This window comes from Aedes aegypti, chromosome 2 (genome assembly GCF_002204515.2).
Source record: "Aedes aegypti strain LVP_AGWG chromosome 2, AaegL5.0 Primary Assembly, whole genome shotgun sequence".
Taxonomy (NCBI): domain Eukaryota; kingdom Metazoa; phylum Arthropoda; class Insecta; order Diptera; family Culicidae; genus Aedes; species Aedes aegypti.
Window position 1 is genome coordinate 325,805,777 of NC_035108.1, and position 24,194 is coordinate 325,829,970.

The 24,194-nt window shown below is 37.3% G+C and overlaps 1 protein-coding gene across 5 annotated transcripts in view; it reads right to left on the minus strand.

The window, feature by feature from the left end:
* Positions 1-24,194, minus strand: part of LOC5568245 (ELAV-like protein 4) — a 162,355-nt gene that overhangs the window by 17,181 nt on the left and 120,980 nt on the right. The window lies entirely within an intron of this gene.

Below are 24,194 nucleotides of genomic sequence, written 5' to 3' on the forward strand. Positions count from 1 at the left end.
AACAGGACAGTTATCACCTCGAAATTTGACGTGAATCTATACATCACTTCGTGGTTCGAAGTTAGCAAAGGTGTTCGACTACGAGAAACTTCTGCCAGACCTCTTGGACTTCGGCATCGATCGAGTCTTTATTGTTGGCGACTACAACATCAATGTATAAGGAGATAGACTGAGCTACAATGTAACATCCTTGATTTCAGGATTGAAGTCTGAGTCACGAAGCCTTTAAAAATCTGACATAAACTCATTTCTCAGATTCCTTCCAATTGCAAAACAGTCAATTCTTCATAACTCGATGTTAAGGGATCATCGAGTTATTATTACGCATTGCAAGAAAAATTTTGATTCATGGAAAATCCAGAGCTACTGATTGCCAAATTTTCCAACAAAATTATCATAGTCACCGATGACTTTAAAGATTATATTATGGCTGTTTATTTTGCATCAACTGTCACAATGAATTCGATGATTTCGACAGATTTTGTTGAATCTCTCACCCTCTCGGTTGTCACACGAGAACTTGTGGAGAACCACTATGAAGAGGAGATCTCGCTAGTTCAGAACTCATGCATTAATTGCGCCATTACATCCTAAAGAGCTGATGGGAATGTTTAGCTTTCGTTGATAGTACATCTTTATCAAAAATGATTCAATCGTGAATACAGCTGCATGCATGTAAGTAGTAGGTATACCGCATACATGGAAAGTACTTACTTGGAGGGGAAAACCATTGAGAATCATTCTTTAAAATGAATAGTGACACAATTCCCGATGTAGGAAACACTTTATCCACGGTTTCCAGCTACGTTGGTCTTGAACGTAGTTATGTGTAGTTGAACCGTATACATGCAAAACCATAGTCTACGAAAATCTAGCAACTACAAACCAGCATGAGTTTTTTTTTTAATTTGCAGAATCTCTCCAACAACATGCCGAACTGCACCAATCGATATGCTGTAAGTTGTCAACGATTTGAATTGTATTTAGAACCTCAACGGTTGCTGTGGTTCATTTGTTCTGTGCGGGGATTGATAGCTGCGCGTTATTTCCGCGAAGCAATCCAAATTTTTAAATTTCCCCGCAATAACACAAAACCAGTGCAATTGCGAACCTAGGAACCATCGAGGTAGCCATGAAACCTAATTTTTACTGTGATTCTCTAACTCGATATCGAGATACGAAATATCGAGTGAGCAAAAAGTTGACTGTATTATAATAGATAACAAGAACTCCAGTAAAATTTAGAGAACAGTTTATATAAGAGAGATATAATCATAAAACAGGACTATAAAGAAGCAGTGATTGAAACAGAGACCCTAATTATTATCTTTTTGATCAGCTTAGAAAGAAACTATCAAATTGAGGTGCCCGTAGCCGTTCTGTCAACAACTTTTTCCATCTTTTATATGGACCCACTCGTTAAATTTGGCTAAACAATCGCCACACCCACTGCTTAAAAAGCTCTAATCCGAATTCCGCATATGGTGTCAACATGTGCATCTGCATCTCAATTTTAAATGACAAAAATAAATAACCCGAATGTTTGCCGTCGAATTTCCATTCTAACATTCATCTTCCTCGGAAAAAGAAAAATCTGTGTTCCTTCTTTGCCAAGCTTTGCTCATTTTTCGGACTAATGATGACACAACAGTTTGTACAAAAAAAAATCAACGAAATTGCTACTTGTTCGTTTCTACTACCATGCAGTTCAACTAGTTTGTTTGTCCTCGTTTTTCGTCGCCTCGAAGCTCCCGAAACGAACGTAATCCAGATTTATAGCTGTTGTCAGTTGTCGGAGATGGCCATCTTTTTGGGGGGATCGCTCGTTCTCGAGCAGAACTGACGGGACGGGTTTAATCAAGTGGGGTTTGATAAATACCCTCACCGAAAAGTTCGACCGTGGGTAGGAGCAAATGGATGGCACGAAAAGTGGTATCTAGAATAATCTATGTGCCGCAAGGCAAATGCAAGTTCGAGAGCTCTGTAAAATTCTTAACATTTGAAATTTAATTCAAGTCAAAAATCTAAAATCGCCAATTTAGGAATCCTTCCTTTTCGGTACGAAGAAAATGGAATATCCATCGTTATTTGGCATCTGGCTGATGAACCAACAACTGAAGTTGATAGACAGAGCGCAAAGTTTCTGCCCAATTTATTCCTCGAACTCGAAAATCCGCTTTCGCGTTAGACTGCTCTGCCGCCATTGCTGGTTGCAAAATAAACTTCCGGGAATGACAAAGTTATCCGCACGCTTTGAATATTTGGTATACGGGGTTTGAAGTTTGACAAGGCGCTGCGTTGCTGCTTAGGCATGACAGCATGAAATTCGGAAAGTTTTTCCATAGCTGTCAAGGCATCAAGTTCTAACAAAGCTACGATGCGTGGTTTTATTCCGACAAAACGTAGGATATTCACTAGCATATACGATTTTTTTTCATCAAATCGATAACTAATGGAATATAATTTCACAGTTACCTGTTCGTATAAATGATAGTTGATTCAGTAGTGCGCATCGTACCTTCGTGCTGTGCGTACACGAATTCTCTCTGCTCCTGGAAGTCTTTTAAAAACTACCTAAATCAATAAAACAGTACTTTTCAGTGCTACAAAAACAGCACTTTTCAGTACTATTTGTTCTACTATTGATCCCTTTACGATCCTTGTTTGGACCCATGCCTTCGACTTTTCTTTGGACCTGTTAGCGAAAGCTAGTGGTGGTTATCATTCTTGGACACCGTTTAAAAAAACTCTTAGAAGGTCACTTCTTCTTTCGTTTATTCACTGAAAATGGTTGCAACCACGAACAAAAAGAAGGGTGAATCTCTAAATTCACAACTTCCTTCCAAAACAGTGTGTTTTAAAACTGTCACTAAATGCAGCAAAAATGGAAAAAAGGACGTTCCTCTGGCTCGCTTTCATCCAAGGGCAAAATGGGTAATGTCGAAAATTGGATCGAAATCGATCATTTTGATGCTTTAGACAAATTTTCCGAACATCAAATCGAAACAGCATCTATCCCAGGCTCTTTGATTCAAGTAAGGAAGCAAAGAGTACCACCTATTGTGGTCAGTTGTTCCAAATATGGAGGATTTAGGCAGGAGATCTTGAACTTCATTAGGGGAATCAAGGTCTCCTTCCTAATCGCAAAGAAAGGAGACTGTCGCGTTTTGCCGGAAACTCTTAAATATCGCGAACTTCTTCTCAAACATCTTGAAGAGAAGAAGCACATTTTTTTTACTTATGACGACAAAACTGAACGTTTGTTCAAAGTATTCTTGAAATGTCTCTGAAGTGACTATAAGTCACCTGAAGAGATCAAAAATGGAATAAATAATTTACTTGGATTTTCCCCGGTCCAACTAATCATTATGAAAAAGAGAACCCAATCTGGCATTGTTCGGAAAGGGCTTTCTCAAGAATATTGTTTAATTCACATTAACAAAAAAGATCTAAATAATATTAAAGCTTTAGAAAAATCTAGACTTATGTTAAATGTCCGTGTGACATGGGAACATTTCCAGAAAACAAAAGAGAATTTACAGAACCCCACTCAGTGCCATCGGTACCAAAAGTGGGGTCATGGAACAAACCATTGCCGCATCAATGCTCAATGCATGATTTGCGGAGGTTCTTCTTACGCTAAGGACGTCTGCCTTGTGAAAGAAAATACCAAAAAGTTTGTATGCGCGAATTGCAGGGGCAATCATAAGTCAAATTTTTGGGCTTCCCCGTCGCGTAGGCGAGGCTCGTGCCAGGTAGATGAACGGTAAAGTCCGTTACGATAAGGGTCGTTTCCGGAATTTCGCTAGTAGAGTACCGAAAAATGCTCTTTTTTCAGTTAACGATCGCTTGATTAAGAATCATACCCATAAGAAGATTATAAACACGCTCATTCACAAACTAATTTTATTCCGTCGGTAATTTGAACTCCTCCGCTTTTCATACTATGAGTACCCGTTCAAATTGTTTCGAATCAAATGGAAAAGAACCCTGCCACCACAGGTAACTTCTACTCCGCCTCTTCGTCTACCGAAAATTCTAACGGAAAATCATCAAATAATGTACCCACATCAAGTGATATGTCTCCTCTGATTTCATTTTTCTAACTGTTCAATTGAATCTAATGATAGATGCAATGTTCAAAACCATAATTATGACTGATGCAGTTTAAGTTGGTGTAAAATTTACTAATCAAATTGTTATTGGATTACGTTTTTCTAATGGATCCAATAAGTAATAATTTAAATATTTTAAAATGGAATGCTCGTTTTTTGAATGGTAAATAGGACGAGCTGTTTAATTTTCTTACAGCTAATAACGTGCATATAGCAGTTATTACTGAAACCTATTTGAAACCTGGATCCAAACTCAAAAGAGATCCATTTTTTTTGTTTATCGTAATGATCGATTTGATGAGGCATGTGGGAGAATGACGGGGTTGGTGGTCTGATGGCTACCGCTTCTGCTTCATAAGCAGAAGGTCATGGGTTCAATCCCAGGCCCGTCCCGTTCCTCGTACTTTGTAGTTGTATATCTCTCACTTGCTTTTATCTTCCATTCTAAATATATCACACTCAAACTATTCGTTCATAGCAAACGCTAGAACCAGAGACGGACAAGAAACCGTTTTCCTAACGCTTCCATTCTTTCACGCGCATGCCTTCCTTACGCCTGATTTATAGACAGTCTGCTAACCACAAAAGCAAACCTCCCTGCCATGCCTTCCCCCAATCCATACACTCCCGCATGAACTGGCGTGGCTGCAGTGGAATAATACGGTCTACGTGGGAGCCAGTTCAATGCATCATCAATTCCTCCCCATTCCCCACATTGGTCTGCATTCTGACGTGGCAGGCACCATTGTCGCCTAAATTGTTAACATCACTTTACAAACAAAACTAGATATTGACAATGCTCTTGAAAGTTTAACAAATTCAATTGTTGAAGCCAGGAGCATTGCAATTCCAAAAAATATGAAAGCTCCTGGCGATGATGGAATTTTCTACATCCTCATCAAGAAACTGGCATAAAGTAGCTTATCATTTTAAATTGATATATTTAACAAATGTTTTCAATTAGTATATTTTCCTGACAAATGGAAAAATGCTAAGGTTGCACCAATTTTAAAACCAGACAAAAATCCAGCAGAAGCTTCTAGCTATCGTCCAATCAGTTAGCTTTCCTCCATCAGTAAACTTTTTGAAAAAATCATTTTAACAGAATGATGGCCCACATCAACGAATATTCTATTTTTGTCAATGAATAGTTCGGATTCCGCCATGGAGATTCGACCACTCATCAACTTTTACGTGTAACAAATTTGATTCGTTCCACCAAATCGGAAGGTTATTCTACTGGTCTTGCTCTTCTAGACATATTTAGCCAACTCTCTGAACCCCAGTCGTGTGATAAGTACGAAATCGATAATATCGATTGTCGCAGATAACCATAGCTGTATCCTGCATACATTATCGCTACTTCACGCCCTAGGTGTCCCTAACAAAATGAGGGCGCGCAACAGTGCCAGGAAGATAAAATAAAAGGCAATTAGTCGACGATTACGCAGCACATGTCAACATCAAACAATGACTTCAACGATGACGGCTATGGCATCAGCCATAAATCATCACTTGGCGGCCGCTGCCGTTGTTTTGCGTCCTCGTCGTATCACTTGATCGGGAAAACAGGCGGGAATCCTTCGCTGACATCCGATACAACGTAAGCATATCATATTACCCATGGGGGCTTTCCTAAAGCCTAGTGGTAACGTCCGCATCTACCAAGCAAAGTCATGCTGAAGGTGTTCGGGTTCGATTCCCGGTCGGTTCAGAATTTTTTTTTCGTAAGGAAAATTTCCTTGACTTCCCTGGTATTTTCGTATCTTCCACACAATAAACGAATGCAAAAAAGGGAAATTCGACAAAGCTCTTAGAACACAGCTGACAAACAGACTTTACCCCAATGAGGCCGTAATGCCAAGAAGAAAGAATATCATGTTACTCTTACTCAATCGCTGCTGCCTGTGTCGGGTCTTGTCAGTCGTTGCACCAACACCGTCTGCGATAATACCCGCATGTGTTACGTGTTACTGTTCAAAAGTCATTTTAGACTGCCCATTTGCCTACCATACCCTTCACATCATAGTGCTATGTATTACTGATACAGGTGTGCTTAATCCTCCCTCTCTCTTCAGGAAGTCCCATTTACAGCGTAAGCTGTCTGTTCATAAATAAAGGGGGAGCACTTATGGGCCTTATTTTGCCAGGTATCGATTCGCTTGTGCCCGTGGCGGTGTTCTCATTATCATGCTGAAGCAAAGGTTCAGCGTTTCAGAAATAAATGTGATATATTACTACATGAAGTAGCACTAATTTCGATCAGAAACGAATAACACAGAAATAGCATCAAAAATATAACAGAATGCGTTATAAATTCTAGTCGGTTAGGTGTTAACATACCAAATACAGTAACTCCAAATCCCTTATTAGTACCGTTAAGTCACCAGTCACCGTGCACATATACAAATTCCTACAGAATATTCACACAATTTTCACAAATTATTCTTTTGTCAGCAAAATAACATAAAACTGATGAAATGAAGTAGTTTGTGTCACAAAGCAATTTGAAAAACTTAGTTTATGTAGTCATAATCATGTGAATTCTGTTTGGTAATGAGATTTTTCAACACTCTTAGTAGAAACGCTAAAAAGTCACATTTTTCATTTTAACGATAGAGTATGAAATTTTTCAAAATTTCAACAAGTTTTCACTGTGGATACCATTAGTAAGATGTATTTCATTGTATGAGCAATAAGATTTTATGCAAATTAGATTTTTTATTGTGTTTCAGTCGAAACCCAAATGCACGGTGAATGGATCCTTTTCAATATATATGGTTCCTATTACCGTGCATTAGTGTAAAAGGCATGAAATTATTCGGTAATATTAGATTTATTGTTATGTCGTCATTAAACTACTTCATATTTAGTTTTTGAGTGAACATGGAATGGTTTGGACAATACAGTCAAACCTCTTATAACGATTTTAATGAAAAAATAATTATTTAGCCAATTTTTAAACTTTTGTATGTTTTTATTGTAAATGAAGATTTAAATACTCTTAAAATGAGTGCACACACTACTAGCAATATAATTGCTCCATCAACAACGTTTCTTCAAGATATAAAATTAAATCATGACAAAAACTATACGCACGGTGAATGGAGCACTAGTGTGCACGGTAAATGGTGACATAGAACGGTACGAGGCGACCTTAACATGATATTTCCAAACATAATTTTTGAGTAATTTTTTGTTATACATCACTAGTTTTAGATTTTTCCCTGAATTATTATATAATTGCACGCTACGTAGTGGTATTCTAGTACGCTTTAAATTATTTGGAAAAAATATATAATTTTTTGAAGTGCAAATTTGTCTTAAATGCACGGTGAATGGTAGCTTGACGGTAATTCATCAGCTCAACATCACAGATTTGAAGCTAACCAGCAGGACATAATGATTCAATCAATGCATCCCACGCTCTAGTAACAAAGAGATCTACAATCTTAATTAGTTCCTAAAATAGTCTCATTCCCACACGAATCGAATTATGACGGAATCTATTTTTGTATCTTTTCCCCTTTTTGTATTTTCCTACGCTGGATCCAAGCTCCAGGCAACGTTCAACTTTGTTTACGTTATTATTTAATGGGTTACCGTCTTGCTCTCTAGTATCTTTCGGGTTATTATCCCAACACATGAGAGTCAGTAATCATCGGAACACTTTCTCGTTCCCAGATATGTGCGTAAAAGCGATGAGCTTCCAGTCGTTTCTTCTCTCGATAATCACCAATTTCTCCATTCAGTCAGACCACTACAACTCCTAATACCGTCTGCCAGCTTGGGAGTAACTTTTTCCCGACGAAGACGACAGCTGATTCGCTCACGAATTCATGTTCATATTATTGGGTGTTTATTTTCCACTCACGTTCTTCAAGTATACACCTCAACCTGTTCTATCTTTGGATGGAACGGAGCACGTGGTCTTGTGGGGGGCGGGGGAGACGCTGATGTCAGAAAGGAAAATTTTGATGGTTAATAAAAAGTTAGTGGTTATGTTAGTTTTGTCATAGTTCATAGTTTTGTTCGTTTTCTTCCACGTCTACTTAAGCTTGCAACAAAACGACATGGGTAATATTGTCACGGCAGATTATCACGAGGTGTTAGCATTACTTAATATTTCGAGTAATTAACTCGAATTGAATGGTTCATAAATGTTTTCCAGTCCTCAGATTATACATCAAGCAAACTTTTGAGTTTTATCGGCTTTATCAATTATTTCCCATTTTAATTAACGAGATTTTTAGCTCTGGGCTAGATCATCTCGGGACCAACGGCTTTACTTCCCTTCCGAAGGAAGTAGTCACCATAACCTCTATGTCCTGAGTGACTATCTCGGGGATGAGATTCGATCCCATGTCCTTGGCGATTCTAATCACTACACCAGGCCCGTCCCCCACGGCTCTACCAGTCTTTGAGCTGCTAAAACGATGTTTGCTTCAACTTTCCGACGTTTCAGCGTATATTTCACCTTCTTCAAGGATTTAGAGGCTGCTTTTTGTTGTCTGTAAAGAATGTTTCCTTAGAGTTAAGAAGGAAAAGCAACTGTTGAAGAGCGATAATTAAGTCGAGCTTTTATAGAAAAGCATAGGTGCGGGTGAAAGCTCAACCGTTAATCTTTTTGATGACAAATGTTTTCAAAAATCAGTGAGTGCTACCTATAATGAAACGTCAAAACCGTAGTGAGAGGCCATTTAAAATAGCAGACAATCCCAAATACTAATACATACAACAAAATGCAGCCTCTATATCGTTGAAGAAGGCGAAATATACGCCGAAACGTCGGAAAGTTGGAACAACAGTCATTTCAGCTGCATAAAGACTTTAAGTTTAAGACGAATAAGTTTAACACCATGCCTTCATAGCATTTCATGATATGAATGGTATGGTAAATTATATGGTTTTATTTGATAAAAAAAATCTTCGACGAAATCAAAATCATCTCACATCTACCCAGAAATCACGAAGGTTTCATCTAAGTAAATAAAAATGGAATAGTGTCACGAAATTTCTTAAGAACGAGCTTTTTCATAGTTTTGTTCCCAAAGTGCTCCGACGTGTTTGTGAATTTAAAAAGCACAGGATATTAAACGGGAAAGTCGAAAAACAGGAGTGAACGGGACTGTAATTTTGTATAAGCTGTTTCGTGGCATTTTCCACAGCGTACTTGATGGCAAGACAAAGATTGCCGGGACCACTAGTTCGGTATAAATCTGCAACAGGTTTCAAACTCTAGAATAGCCTCCACGAATTTTCCAAAGAATTTCTCTTGATATTCTTTCAGATATTCTTCAGAAAATGTTCTAGCAATTGATTCAGGAAGTATATATGATTACACGTCCTTAAGAGGCATACAACCATCATCGTTTTAAAAATTTCCAAAATCACTTTTTTGCTCAAAATTAAAGCAATGTTCAAGAAAATTTATAATTGCATTACACTTGCTATATGGACCGCGATGATAGATTTTATTTTATGAGGATTTCGATAAATTTTGACGAAAAACTGTTTTTTTTTTATTTTTGATGATGGCTGATGTTTGATTGAATGATGGATTCTTTCTTGAGCCTTAAGTATTTTTGCAAGAATCACTCTAAAAATCCATTCGGGAATTCTTCCATGAGCAAGAAACAAAAGGCATTTGCCGATTTGTCAACTAAATCCTCAAAAATTCATCTACGAATTATACAGCGTATAATTAACGGCCCAGATAGCCATAGCGGTAAACGCGCAGCTATTCAGCATGACCATGCTGAGGGTCGTGGGTTCGAATCCCTTCGTAAAGGAAATTTTCTCGATTCCCAGGGGATAGAGTATCTTCGTACCTGCCACACGATATACACATGCAAAAATGGTCAATCGGCAAAGAAAGCTCTCAGTTAATAACTGTGGAAGTGCTCATAAGAACACTAATCTGAAAAGCAGGCTTTGTCCCAGTTGGGACGTAACGCCAGAAAGAAGTAGAAGCGTAACAAAAATCAAGGATCAAATTATGTGTCTCTAGTAGGTCTGGAGTCGCTGAGTCTGATGCCGTTCTCAGAAATGTTCCAGCACTTCACAAAATTTAGCTACAAGTTGTATAAAATACTGGTTCCATTGATGTTTACATGAAATTTAAAGTGTGATTTACCAAACTTTTTTTGTAATCTAATTCACCAAACATGTTAAATAGGATCTAAACTTTCAATTTCAGATATAATTTAGTTGAAATTGCACGATAAAACTTTTCTGAACCACCAAAAAATCACTTTTGACCTCAGAAAGTATAATAAACATTGTTGATAAGTAGGGTAGATGTACCAATAGTGGAGGTACTAAGCACTATTAAACTGCATTTAACCGCCTAAATTCAAGAAGCGCAATTAATGTACATGTTAGTGTTGTAACGGGAAGAAACGACCATTGGCTTAATGAGAAAAAATATTTCATCGCAGTAATCCACGGCATGTCAGTGAAAAATAATACCTCCACTATTGGTTCACTGTTCTTTTAGTTGCGGTATATTTTTAATTTGTGTTCCTATAGTTGCGGTATCCGTGAGTTTCTTATGGGATCCTCCACTATAGGAACACTTTACCGCAACTATTGGTACACGCAATAACAGTTTTAGGAAGTTTAGTGATATTTCATCAGTTTTGAAGCAATTTGAACGCTCTTTTCAACTACTTCGTGTATCAACAAGCCAATACGTCGATTGGCAGTGTCGGTTATGTGGCTAATTTAATGAAATCAGTGAAAACGGCACTACCGCAACTATAGGAACACCCACAACTAAGGGAACACTTACCCTATTGTTATATACATGACATTTGAATTCTATTGCAAACAAACCAAATAAATTGCCATACAAGCTGGTAAACTTGCATGCAAGTTGGTTGAAACAGTCAAATTTTGCATTTTCAACAGTCAATGTCTCAAAAACTAGACGCGCTATGATATTTTGAAAACGGCAATGGATTCAGCAACCCAGCAAGGAATCACTTAATGAATTGCTCAAGAAAGTTTTGCAAAGAATCAACCAAGCATACTTTCAGGGCTGGTAGCGGTCAGATAACCAAATAATAGATACTTTAGTGACCAAAATTATCAACTAAAAAGGACTAGAAGCACGTTCTTTGTGAGTATTAACAAAATTTCATATTTTATGCATTTATAATGTAGGGAACTGCAGTAATTTGAAATAATTATTAACAGTTATCTGTTCGGGACAAGACTTGATTGATCATAAATGGACCATAAGATGGCACATTGGAGATTTCACTTCACATTTTTTACGAGACGATAGCTCGGCATACTATTTTAACTCTACTACTATTTTCAATATCTGACTTCTATGAACCCTGGAAAACAAACTCGTGAGAGACATTTAAGCGAAATTCTTATTAATGAGAAATTGACTGGTCAAAATTCATTGAAGGTTTTAAAGTGGATAAACAAACCAAACTACTTGAAGATTTTTTTACAAACTTATAAAATAATTCGACCGAAATGTTTCGCTTGTAGACAACATTAAGGATTTCTAAGTTAAAAAATCGTGGAAAGATGATAAATTTACTCAGGATGAATTTATAGCAAAATTTCTGAAGAATAAAACCCTTCTGCATTGCATTGCATTGAATGCGTTTGCAAAAATGTAAAAGGCAGTTTTCTTCCGAATGGATAAAAAAATTTAAACTTCCATTTCTTCATTTTGTCAGTTTAGGTAAATGGAAGTTCTTGTTTTCGTGATGTGTTGACCTATCGGAAGAAAACTGCTTAAAACCACTTAAAATATCTGCATTTCAGCTGAATGTTTCAACACGTTTTTACCTGTTCTACGACCCTACAAATGAAGCATTTTGTATACTTAGATTATAAAGCAAATAGTAAAGCTTGAAATCGTTCATTAAAAAAATCTGTGTGCATTTGATGCAATTATGTTGCGGAAATCCATGATCAGGTGGATTTGACGCAAGAGAATCACCACTGATATCACTATTGGTTGATAATTATTGTCAAACAATGTTCAAGCATTCATTATTGTTGATAACGCCCCGTCAGCAGATTAGTCATCGAAGCGCACCGCCAGTCTATGACCCCGTTTTGTTTGTCGTATGGTGGTAGATGTAGATGTAGGTGCACGATATAGCATATATAGAACAAAATGAATTAGAAACAATAGTTCTTACCTAAAAGTCTCCTAAATTGATAATGAATTTCTCTAAAATTACATAAGCTACCTTAATGTACCTACATGCTAATTACAAGCAAATCTTAGTTACTACTTACTATCCAAAGGGTGAGAAGTTATTGCTAAACAACATAAATATGATAATGACTACAAATCTTAAGCTATATGGGATCCCATGGGAACCTTAACCACTAGAAAACAGATCGGATCAATCTCTAGAAAACGGATCGACTAAATTACTCCTTGCCTTCTGCAAAAGACCTGTGGCCTGTAGGAAGGGTGAGCATAACTTAACACATATCTAAAGCATATTCTGAACACAAATCTATAAACAGATTCCCACGTCCATACAGAAACATACCACGGAATCCGACTGTGTTAGCACCGTGCATAGGTAAGACTTTATATCTAATAGAAAGCATTGACTTCTATATAGTACAACTTAAACCTACAGACTACCCACAAACTAGAGTGTAGCTCTATCGCAAGAGAGGGATTCCACGGAGGCATGCAAGTCGATTCTGATCGACCATTTCAAAAATATCTGAAACTTTGCACAGTTTTTCAGTTCCATCTAAATCGTCATTTTCCGATATCAAATCTTCAAGTTGAGTCACGACTAACTTTTCAAAAGGGTGTATGTGAAAATGGTTCAAAAATATTCAAAAAGCTGCACAGCAAAAACGGTTCGTTCGATTGTTAGACAACTAAAGAAACAAAGTTAGACAACTAAATAAAGATTCCAAAAAAAATGCACACAGTAAAAAAAATTTTTTTTTGCGTTAAAAACATCATTTTTGTCACAAAAACTCAAATATCTCAAAACCCTATCGGAATACCAACGTGATTTTTTGAGGAAAAACTTTCCATTATATTAGCTATCTACCATAAAAATTGGTGATGGTAAGCCAATAAACAAAAAAGTTATGACATTTCAAATATTTCACAAATTTGACACTTAGTGAAAAAAATTTTTTTTTCATTGTTTTTTTTTTAAGGACCGCAGTTTGTTGCTGATTTTTTTGTTAAGGGTACCACATGAGGTTAACAAGTTGTTTTCATGATATTTTATTTAATTATTCATAACTATTATAGCATCTATTAGAAAGTTAGTCGCGATCCAGTGTTGTGATCTAAAGTCTTGATAGTGTCATATTTTTATTGTACGTAACTGTAGAAAAATTCTCTCAATAGTGTTGAAACCTTTTGATAAAAGAAACCTATAAGAAATCTAATATTGAAGACAAAAGCTACAAAAAAGTTTTCTATACAGGTATACGACTAGTTTACCTGCAAAAAGTTTACCTCGTAGAGAACAAGGCGGGTCTATACCCAGGTGATCTAGTATACGTAAAGCAGGTCGGTTTTCTCGGCGCTGGTTTTCTCCACAAAGTTAAAATCTGATTACACCTGGGTATAGACCCGCCTTGGTAGAGAATAGACTTTGTTAATCATATTTGCGAGAAAGCGAGTAACTTCAACAACATCAAAAACATGATAGGTACATACCATGAACATACTCACGAAAAAGCTAAAAATATACTACCACTATGGTTATAAAAGATTTAATTGTAAATTTTTTCTTCAGTCAAGCAAACGACACCAAACTAGTCAGTAAAAACTTAAAAGTGATTTTGTTTATTAAAATCTAACGAGCAGCATGAGTAGTCGCTTTCTCAACTGTTGCAGGCCGTTTGCAGAAAAAAAAGTGTTCGAAAGAGCTACGAAATCTCACCGAAAGCACCATAGATAAACTGAAAGCGGCTGGTTATGCTTCAATGTCTACATTGAATACAAATTTACGCATTTGTACGTCCTGCCGTTTAAACGTTGACAAACGGCAACCTGTACATCATCGGTGGATCAGGTTGCAGGAAGTTCGAAAACAACAACAACTGAGGAATTACTAGATGCACCGACAACAACTGAGGAGTTACCAGAAGTACCAAATGCAGATAGTCTTGCCACGGTACCATCAGCGACATCTGTTTCAACAAATCAATCAGAAGATGAGTGCATCCAGAAGGTCAATATCGAACGCTTCAACGAAGGGATAGCTGGAAAAAAAGTGACTCCGATTAAATGGACGAAGATGGGTTACGTCAATTATCCCGAGAAAAAATACCGTGAAATCAACGAAGCTGTACGAAGAAACCTCTTCAAATTAGGACCTGAGGATGTGGAAAATACAGACTACGATGAGGTAATTATGAATATGAAGGAAAGGTTCTCGAATCTAGCCACGACAAGGAAATAAAAATTATTGATTTTGTCGATGCTGCCAAGCTCGTGGTCTATTCAAGACGCCATTGATGAGTTCAAAACCAATAGAAACACAGCAAAAGAGGCAAAACAATTCAAAAATAACTGTCTTGCAACCAAAAATGCTAGGTCGAGTACTTCATTAACAGATGAGACAAAAGAAAAAATAATTCAATATTTTGAAGACGATGAAGTAAGTAGAGCTATGCCTGGCCAAAAAGATTGTGTATCTGTAAAAAAAGATGGAAAGCGTCAAGCAATCCAAAAACGATTAATGATGACTACTTTGAAAGAAGCGTATACACGCTTCAAGGAAATTAACGAAAATATTAAGGTAGGTTTTTCCTCATTTGCAAGCCTTCGTCCAAGGCAATGCAAGCTTCTATCCAATTCAGGAACACATAATGTTTGTGTGTGCACAACACACGAAAATATTAACCTAATCTTACATAGTTTGAAAAGAATCAATTTATCAAAGGATATTAAAATGTTAACTGGTAGTCTTTTGTGTGAAAATACAACATCAAATTGCTATCTACGATCTTGTTCGGATTGTCCAGATTCTTCATCATTGGAAAATACTTTATTCGCTGAGTTTGAAGAAAATTATATTGATCAGTTATCATTTGAGCAATGGGTGACCACGGATAGGTGTGACCTAGAAACTATTGTAAAACCTGTAGATGAGTTTGTGTCATTTTTTTGCTTGAAATTAGAAAGTTTAATTCCTCACGACTTTATTAAAACAGAGCAATCCCGCTTTTTAAAAAATACGAAAAATACATTACAAGATGGTGAATTTTTAGTCATTTGTGATTTTTCTGAAAACTATAGCTTTGTATTGCAAGATGAAGTGCAGTCCCATCACTGGAACGTACAACAAGCTACAATTCATCCATTCGTTATTTATTTCAATGGAAGTACGCAAATTGAACATTTTAGTTTTATTGTAATTTCCGAAGATTTAAGACACGACTCAGTATCTGTAAATTTGTTCATTGCCAAAATGATTAACTTTTTACGCGTTGATAAGGATAAAGAAATCAGAAAGATATATTTCATGTCTGATGGAGCAGCATCGCAGTACAAAAACCGTAAGAATTTTTCGAGCCTATGTCAATTTAAATCAAAATACGGAATTGATGCAGAATGGCATTTCTTTGCTACGTCACATGGCAAAGGTCCTTGTGATGCTATTGGAGGAACCATAAAGTGCATAGCCACAAGAGCAAGTTTAGCCAAAGAACGTGAGCATCCAATTAAAACTGCAAAAGAACTATTTGATTGGGCGAATCGCAGAAAAGAAGAAGATTTAACAAAATTATCATTTTGTTTTACTACTACTGAAAAGTACGAATTAACGGCATCAGAGCTCAGCGAGCAATATAATAACGCGAAAACGATCCAAGGAACCCAAAAATTTCACTGTTTCATTCCATTGTCAGAAAATAAAATTAAAGCAAAACTATACTCGAACTGTACTGATAATGATGCAAAAGTGTTCGATATTGTAAAAAAATTGAATAACAATAAATAAATAAGTATTAATAAAATGTTTTCATGATCTCATAACGCATACCCAAATCCAAAACGTTTGAAGTTTATATATAACATTTAGAAACTCATCGATCATACTCTAAAAACAATATCCTGGTAGAAAAAAAAATTATTTTCGTATAATCTGTTAATTCATTTTAATTTATGCATATATACATATACATATAATATTTATACATATACATAATATTTATACATATAATATACATAATACTAATGAATACATGAAAACGACTTGTTTAATTCACGCAAGGCTCTTAACAATGAAATCAGCAACAAACTGCGGTTCCCGTAATAATTTACACCGAAAAAAAATTTTTTTTTCTACTAAATGTGAAAATAGTGACATGTTTGAAATGTCATAACTTTTTTGTTTATTGGTTTACCATCACCAAATTTTTATGGTAGATAGCTAATATAATGGACCGTTTTCCCTCAAAAAATCACGTTGGTATTCCGATAGGGTTTTGAGATATTTGAGTTTTTGTGTCAAAAATTATGTTTTTCAATGCAAAACAAAAAAAATTACTGTGTGTATTTTTTTTTGGAATCTTTATTTAGTTGTCTAACAATCGAACGAACCGTTTTTGCTGTGCAGCTTTTTGAATATTTTTGAACCATTTTCACATACACCCTTTTGAAAAGTTAGTCGTGACTCAACTTGAAGATTTGATATCGGAAAATGACGATTTAGATGGAACTGGAAAACAGTGCAAAGTTTCAGCTCAATAGAAAAAAATTAATTAAAAAATTTACCAAATTTTGGTGCTGTTGCTTGGAATCACTCAAGAGTTCTAAACGATATACAGACAAGAATCACTAAAAGTAAGTCTTTATAGAAACGTATTTTTTGTATAGAAGTTGCTAACCAACGTCGTGGAACAAAAATATATTGAATCAAGGGTTAATCAATGGAAGGTGTATAGCTCATTTGTTGTAAATCTAATGTAATTCTGAATTACTCGTTTTTAAAGTCCTAGAAAAGTTTCTGACAAACTTTTTTGGATTTTGATTTTTTTGGTGGTTGTCTCTAGCTAACCTTCCAGAAGAGTTTTGATGTTGTTCTTTCCATATCCGCAGATTACTAGTATTTTTTCAGCTGTCAGCTTTTGGTCCTGGTCTTCATTGAAATTTTATTTACACGAAATTCAGCCCAAAGTGGCTTCGTTAATTTTGCCAGAATCTTCTCGAAAACTATTCCCAATTTTCCGTTGGAAAAGTGTACGAAATATTCACCTGATTTCTTCCAAAAACTCCAGAAATACCTATCTTTCGTGATACTTCGATTTCCAAATTACACTGTGCCATTATAATAACTAATATCGATTGACGATTGCCCCATCTGGGTAAAGTTTAAAAAAAATATATCTTTTTCTTTTATTATCATCAGATTACGAAAATAGTAACTTAAGTGACCATTTTGCTAAAAAGTGACTTTTAGCTACTTTTTGTTACAAATAATTTCTCTTTAATGAATGTTCGAATCCTCTGAGCAGAATCTCAAATAGAGAAACTTTAAAGTAGATGGAGTACCGTGTACCTTTTAATTCCGCTCCTAAATGCTTATCTTTGACAGATACGCGTATTTCGACTACCACTTGCAGTCTTCTTCAGTGTTTAAGTTTGTACCTAAGAAATATAAACGAGATTGAATACATAGGTAGATAGTTAGGGATTTGTATAATTATTATTTATCCCCCTTTTCAATTCTGACCAAGACATGACAGGTATACTCCTGTCGAAATTTTTCCTAGGTAGTTTGATTGTGTAGGTACTTATCTGGTGTTAGTATTTAAGGTAGAGAGATGCGACGATTTCTTCAGTGGATACGAGTAACTGACACTGAAGAAGACTGCAAGTGGTAGTCGAAATACGCGTATCTGTCAAAGATAAGCATTTAGGAGCGGAATTAAAAGGTATATGGTACTCCATCTACAAATAATTTGTTTTTAGTGACCAGGACGAAAAAAGTAAAAAAAGCGACTCGCTACCAGCCCTGAAATATGATTTTTTTAAGAATTTTAAATGTTTGTCGAAAAAATCTATTTATATACCACACCTCCAGAAATTCATAAACACGTTTTCCAGAAAACTACCTTAAATATAATGATGATCATCTACTTATATGTATTCTACTAAACAGCTCGAAGATTCATTACCTTAAATATCTTTAAGAATAGCAACAATTTATTTACGATGGAGTGGCCACAGAACTTTCATTTTTGAATCCTTACATATTTCATCGAAAGAAAAAATAAATAAAAACCTGCTTCTCACGTAACATGTAACGACTATTAGAAGGAGATCAGCTCTAGAAATTCTATCAAGATTTTTTTCAGAACTTCTTTGAAAGTTCTTGAAAGATTTTTGTACAGAATATCTTCAAAAGTTCAACCTTAGTCTTCACAAAGTGTTACATATATCACTCAAGATTTTCGTTCAGAATCTCTTTATGAGCTCATCCAGCAATTCCTCAAAGAATTCTTCAAAAGATCCTGTTTAGAAAGTTCTCCAGAAATAACATCTGATATTTATTAATAAATTCATACAGTTTACCTTCCACAAACCACTTAGAAAAATCCCAAAAAAAAAATCGTTTATTATCTATATCCGCTTGAAGAATTCCTGTATGAAATCGCCATAGGAAATTTCCACCATTAGAGGAAGGAATGGCTGCTGGAAATTGGATCGCATTTATAAAGGGCATTAAAATGTAATCACCTAATAAAAATAGTAAAGTAGAACGAATTAGTTGGAAATTAGATATGGGCGATCTCCTGTAAAATATCCAGGATGAATTCCTATAATGACTGCTTGCGGAATTGGTGGGAAAAATTTTTGGAGGAGTTTACGGTTAATCACCGGAAGAATTTTCGAAACGACTTCTGGGCGAATTTCTGAGGGGAGCGTTGAAGGAGCCCCTGACTGTGTTCAATGAAGTCATGAGAATCAAAATCTCAAACATTTTTTTTTACAAAAAAACACATGGAAACCCATAAAAATTCCACAAACGTTAACACTAATCCCTAAACTCCGACATTGAAGGACTCATGATGATGAATACAACACAAGTTGACTAATAAATGACAGAACATCGCATTCATCGAGTGAACTAAGGAAATTATCATCTCTACCCACAGCTTATTTTTTTTTTTCATAACAAAAAAATCATTCAAATCGCGATAACTGTTTTGTTTCTCGATATTTTTGCACTATTTTTTCAAAATTTCTCAAAAAACTCTATTTTCATTTGTGGCTGCTTGGGCACGTCAGGAGTTAATCATCAATATTAACCTCCTTTTCCCGAGCAGCCTAGATAGCCGCGTAGTGTCGGTAGCGGTTGTTTCAACTGGCTAAGAATTAACACTACGGATTGCCTGTTCCGGTGGTAAAAGTCCACCTCACAGGTGACCCCTAATTTATGGTGTGATGCGTACCGTGCCTAAGAATGAATGGTTAGGGGGGTCTAAATAAAACCTAACCGCAAACGGAGCCTGTGGGGTACCAGGGCGCCCTCCACAGTATTGAGTCCTTCCTGTGCTACCCGGAGCAATGGTGCAGGTGACCTTGTGTTTCTCCGAGATAATCGGCTGCCCTTCTTCAGTCTCTATCTTGAGGCTTAATAAGGGTGGGATTATGAATATGTTGACATTTAATTTAAATTATCACCTATATGGATTCGCATTATGCGTTTTACACAGTGTATTCTGTGCTCTTTCGCCTTTGGCGACTTTAAATAGATACCGATCTGGTTTTTTCGTTGCTGGTCTTTTTCGTGCTGAGATTGCAAAAAGCTTAATCCTGCCTAGTTTGGGTAGTGGCTACGGTTAGGTTAGCTCAGATCAATCTTCAGCATAAAAGAACAGCAACGATCAATCTTTGCAGACTCATGCAAAATGGTGCAGCCCAAGTGGCGCTAGTTCAAGAACCCTACTTTCGTAGAGGGAACTTCTATCTAGGTAACCTTGTGGACCCAGTTTTTGCTACTTTTAGCAAGCTTGAAATGGCAAACTCGCGCTCCATGCCCCGCGCATGCGTGCTCGTTAATAAAGCAATCGTTGCTACACTCATTTCTGAGTTAACTACCAGAGATGTATGTGCTGTCACAATCGATGTTTCTGTTGGTGACCTCAACAGGAAATACGTCTATTGTTCGGTATATTTACCACATGATGAACCATCCCCAACGGATGACTTCAAACGAGTTGTCGTACACTGCGTAACAAAAGGCCTTCCGCTGATTGTGGGCAGTGATGCCAATGCTCATCACATCATCTGGGGCAGCTCGGATATCAATTTGAGAGGCTCCAGTCTGATGGAATACTTAAGTAGTACAGACCTTGGATTACTTAACATAGGCAATCGCCCAACCTTCATGGTTTCTAATAGAGAAGAAGTGTTAGACATAACGCTCTGCTCGAATAGAATCAGTCACGAGTTGACGAATTGGCATGTATCAGATGAGGAATCATTATCTGATCATCGCTACATCTTCTTTGAACATTCAAATGTAACTGCGCAGACTTTGCGTTTTAGGAATCCCCGGTCAACAAACTGGGAACTCTACATTGAATTGGTTGCGACCAAATTTCATGGATATTCTCCGTCCATTGAAAATCCAAGTGATCTGGATGATGCCGTTGATACTACAACATCCTACATTATGGAAGCTTTTGAAGAAGCATGTCCTCTGCGGTCTGTAAAGACTACAAGAGGGACCCCATGGTGGAATTCCGATCTGACTAGACTTAGGAAACAATGTAGAAGGAGTTGGAACAGACGCCGTTCAGCTGGATCAGAGTCGTTCAAGTCAGCTCGCAAGGCTTACAAGAAGGCTCTTCGTTCTGCTGAACGATCCGGCTGGAAAAACCTTTGTACAAATGTTTCCAGTTTGAGTGAAGTCAGTCGGTTGAACAAAATTCTTGCAAAATCTAAGGATTTCCAAGTGAACGAAATTCGCTTACCTAATGGTGACTTTACTTCTTCCGATGAAGAAGTTTTAGAATGTTTATTCAATACACACTTCCCCGGATGTGTGGACATAGCATCTACGGATGAATCAAATGTCTTTTCATGTAGTTACGAGTCTCTGGCCTCGGCTCGCAGTATCGTAACTACTGAATCGATTCAATGGGCACTTAATAGTTTTGCTCCTTTCAAATCTCCAGGAGCGGATGGGATTTATCCTGTTCTGCTCCAAAAGGGATTTGAGTTTATCAAACATGTTTTGAAAAAGCTACTTGTAAGCAGTTTTGCTACCGGGTACATTCCCAAATCCTGGCGTGATATTACTGTAAAGTTTATCCCAAAAGGAGGACGTGCGTCGTATGAGGAAGCGAAGAGTTTTAGACCAATCAGTCTGACCTCTTTTCTTCTGAAATGTCTGGAACGGATTATCGATCATCACATCCGTGATGTTTATTTGGCAAACATGCCTCTTCATGTGAATCAACATGCTTACCAATCTGGAAAGTCCACTGTGACTCTTTTACACAAAGTTGTATACGATATCGAGAAAGCATTCGCTCAGAAGCAATCGTGCTTGGGTGTTTTCTTGGATATTGAGGGTGCCTTTGATAACGTGTCTTTCGATGCCATATTGGAAGCCGCACGAAACCATGGGCTACCTACAATGATTACCAATTGGATTCATCAAATGCTCAAAAACCGACATCTCTTCTCGACATTGCGTCAATCAGCGATTCGAAAATTGAGTGTTTGCGGATGCCCCCAAGGGGGAGTCTTGTCACCACTTTTGTGGAATCTCGTAGCAGATACGCTATTGAGGCAACTCAATAATTGCGGTTTTCCAACTTATGGATTTGCCGACGACTATCTAGCTCTGATAGTTGGTATGTGCATAAGCACCCTATTCGACCTGATGCAAAGTGCTCTTCAGGTAGTCGAGAGTTGGTGTCGCCAATATGGCCTTTCGGTTAACCCGAATAAAACATCTATTGTTCTTTTTACGGAAAGACGAAACCGCGATGGAATTCGACCTTTACGTCTTTTTGGCACTGAGATTAATGTGACTGATCAAGTAAAGTATGTCGGAGTCATTCTAGATTCCAAACTTTCATGGACACCTCACATTGATTTCAGAGTCAAAAAAGCTTGCATGGCCTTCGGTCAATGCCGGCGAACCTTTGGTAAAACTTGGGGCCTCAAACCCAAATATATCAAATGGATTTACACAACAGTTGTTCGACCAATATTGGCATATGGATGTCTTGTGTGGTGGCAAAAGGGCGAAGTGAGAACAATCCAATCAAAATTGGGCCATCTCCAAAGGATGTGCTTGATGGCGATGTCTGGTGCGTTCTCTACAACTCCCACAGCAGCGCTCGAGGCCCTTTTCGACGTTGCGCCACTACACATATATCTTAAACAAGAAGCACTTTCTTGCTCTTACCGTTTATGGGTACTGGATCTACTGGAGAAAAATCCAGTGAATCGTAGATCTACACACACTTCGTTGTTTCCACTTTTGGTGAATTGGGACAAAATTGTCCTTGCTCCAAGTGATCTCACAATTGCTTGTAACTTTCCTTACAGGACATTTACCACACAATTCCCTTCACGGGAAGAGTGGACGTCTGGCTATTTGGAAACAAGTATATCAAACAATATAGTATGTTACACTGATGGCTCCCTTCTTGAAGGTAGAGCTGGTGCAGGAGTATATTCTCGTGAGCTAAGGCTGAATCAGTTTTACTCACTTGGTAGAAACTGCACCGTTTTTCAGGCGGAAATATTTGCTCTTATGTGTGGAGTGCAATCAGCACTTCAACAGCGCGTAATGGGTAAAGTCATATACTTCTGTTCAGATAGTCAGGCTGCTATAAAAGCTCTCGCTTCGGCCAACTCAAGGTCGAAGCTTGTTATCGCATGTCGAACTCAAATTGAGGAACTGAATTCAGTCAACTCTGTAAACCTTGTATGGGTACCTGGCCATTCTTCCATCCATGAATTGGCTGATGAGCTAGCTCGCGATGGAGCATCGCATGACTTCATTGGCCCTGAGCCGGCTATTCCAATTTCGAAGTGCTGGGTGAAGCTTCAGATAAACTCTTGGGCGGCAACTCAGCACAAGCAATATTGGAATAGTTTGGAGTCGTGTCGTCAAACAAAATTGTATATTACTGAGCCATCTCCAAAGGTGGCGAAGTATTTAACAAATCTGTCAAAGCAGAATTGCAGTCTCTTGGTCAGAGCGTTGACAGGCCACTGCCGACTCAACTATCACATGGCAAATATTCAGCGTGCTGACTCATTTGTGTGTGATAGTTGTGACTCCGATTATGGAACTTCGTATCACCTGATATGTAACTGTCCAGTTTTTGCGCAAATGCGATTCCAATTACTTGGTAAACACTTATTAAGTGAAACTGAATACAGAAGCCTGAATCTTCAGGACATCCTGTTATTCTTAACCCGCTGTGGTAATGAGCTATAGGCTCTCTTTACGCTCACGCGTTTTGCAGTGCCCTTTTTAGGGCGCTGTTCGAACCCATTGTGGTATGGAGCTACATGCTCTCATTTCGCTTATGCGATCTTCCCTCTTCAAGGGACCCACTCCTATTTCCTCCCATCTTTCCCTTCCCTTTCCTCTCCCATCGGGTAGATGATGAAATAGGCTCAAATATGGCGATGGCACAAATCTCCCAACTGGTGGGGAACGTGCCTTTGGAGCCGGCCTTCTGATACCTGATACCTGATACCTGACTAATAAATGACAGAACATCGCATTCATCGAGTGAACTAAGGAAATTATCATCTCTACCCACAGCTTATTTTTTTTTTTTCATAACAAAAAAATCATTCAAATCGCGATAACTGTTTTGTTTCTCGATATTTTTGCACTATTTTTTCAAAATTTCTCAAAAAACTCTATTTTCAGAATTTGTATCGATATTGACCATCAGCCATCTAGTTTTAAAAATAATTCGATATTTCTTGGGGCACCGATACTTCCCATATACATTTTTTGACTGCCATTTTGTGTTTAGTCAATTTATCAAAAAAAACTTAAATGGCAGGTAATAAGGAACAAACAAATCGATTGAGTTGTTTCAAAGAAACCA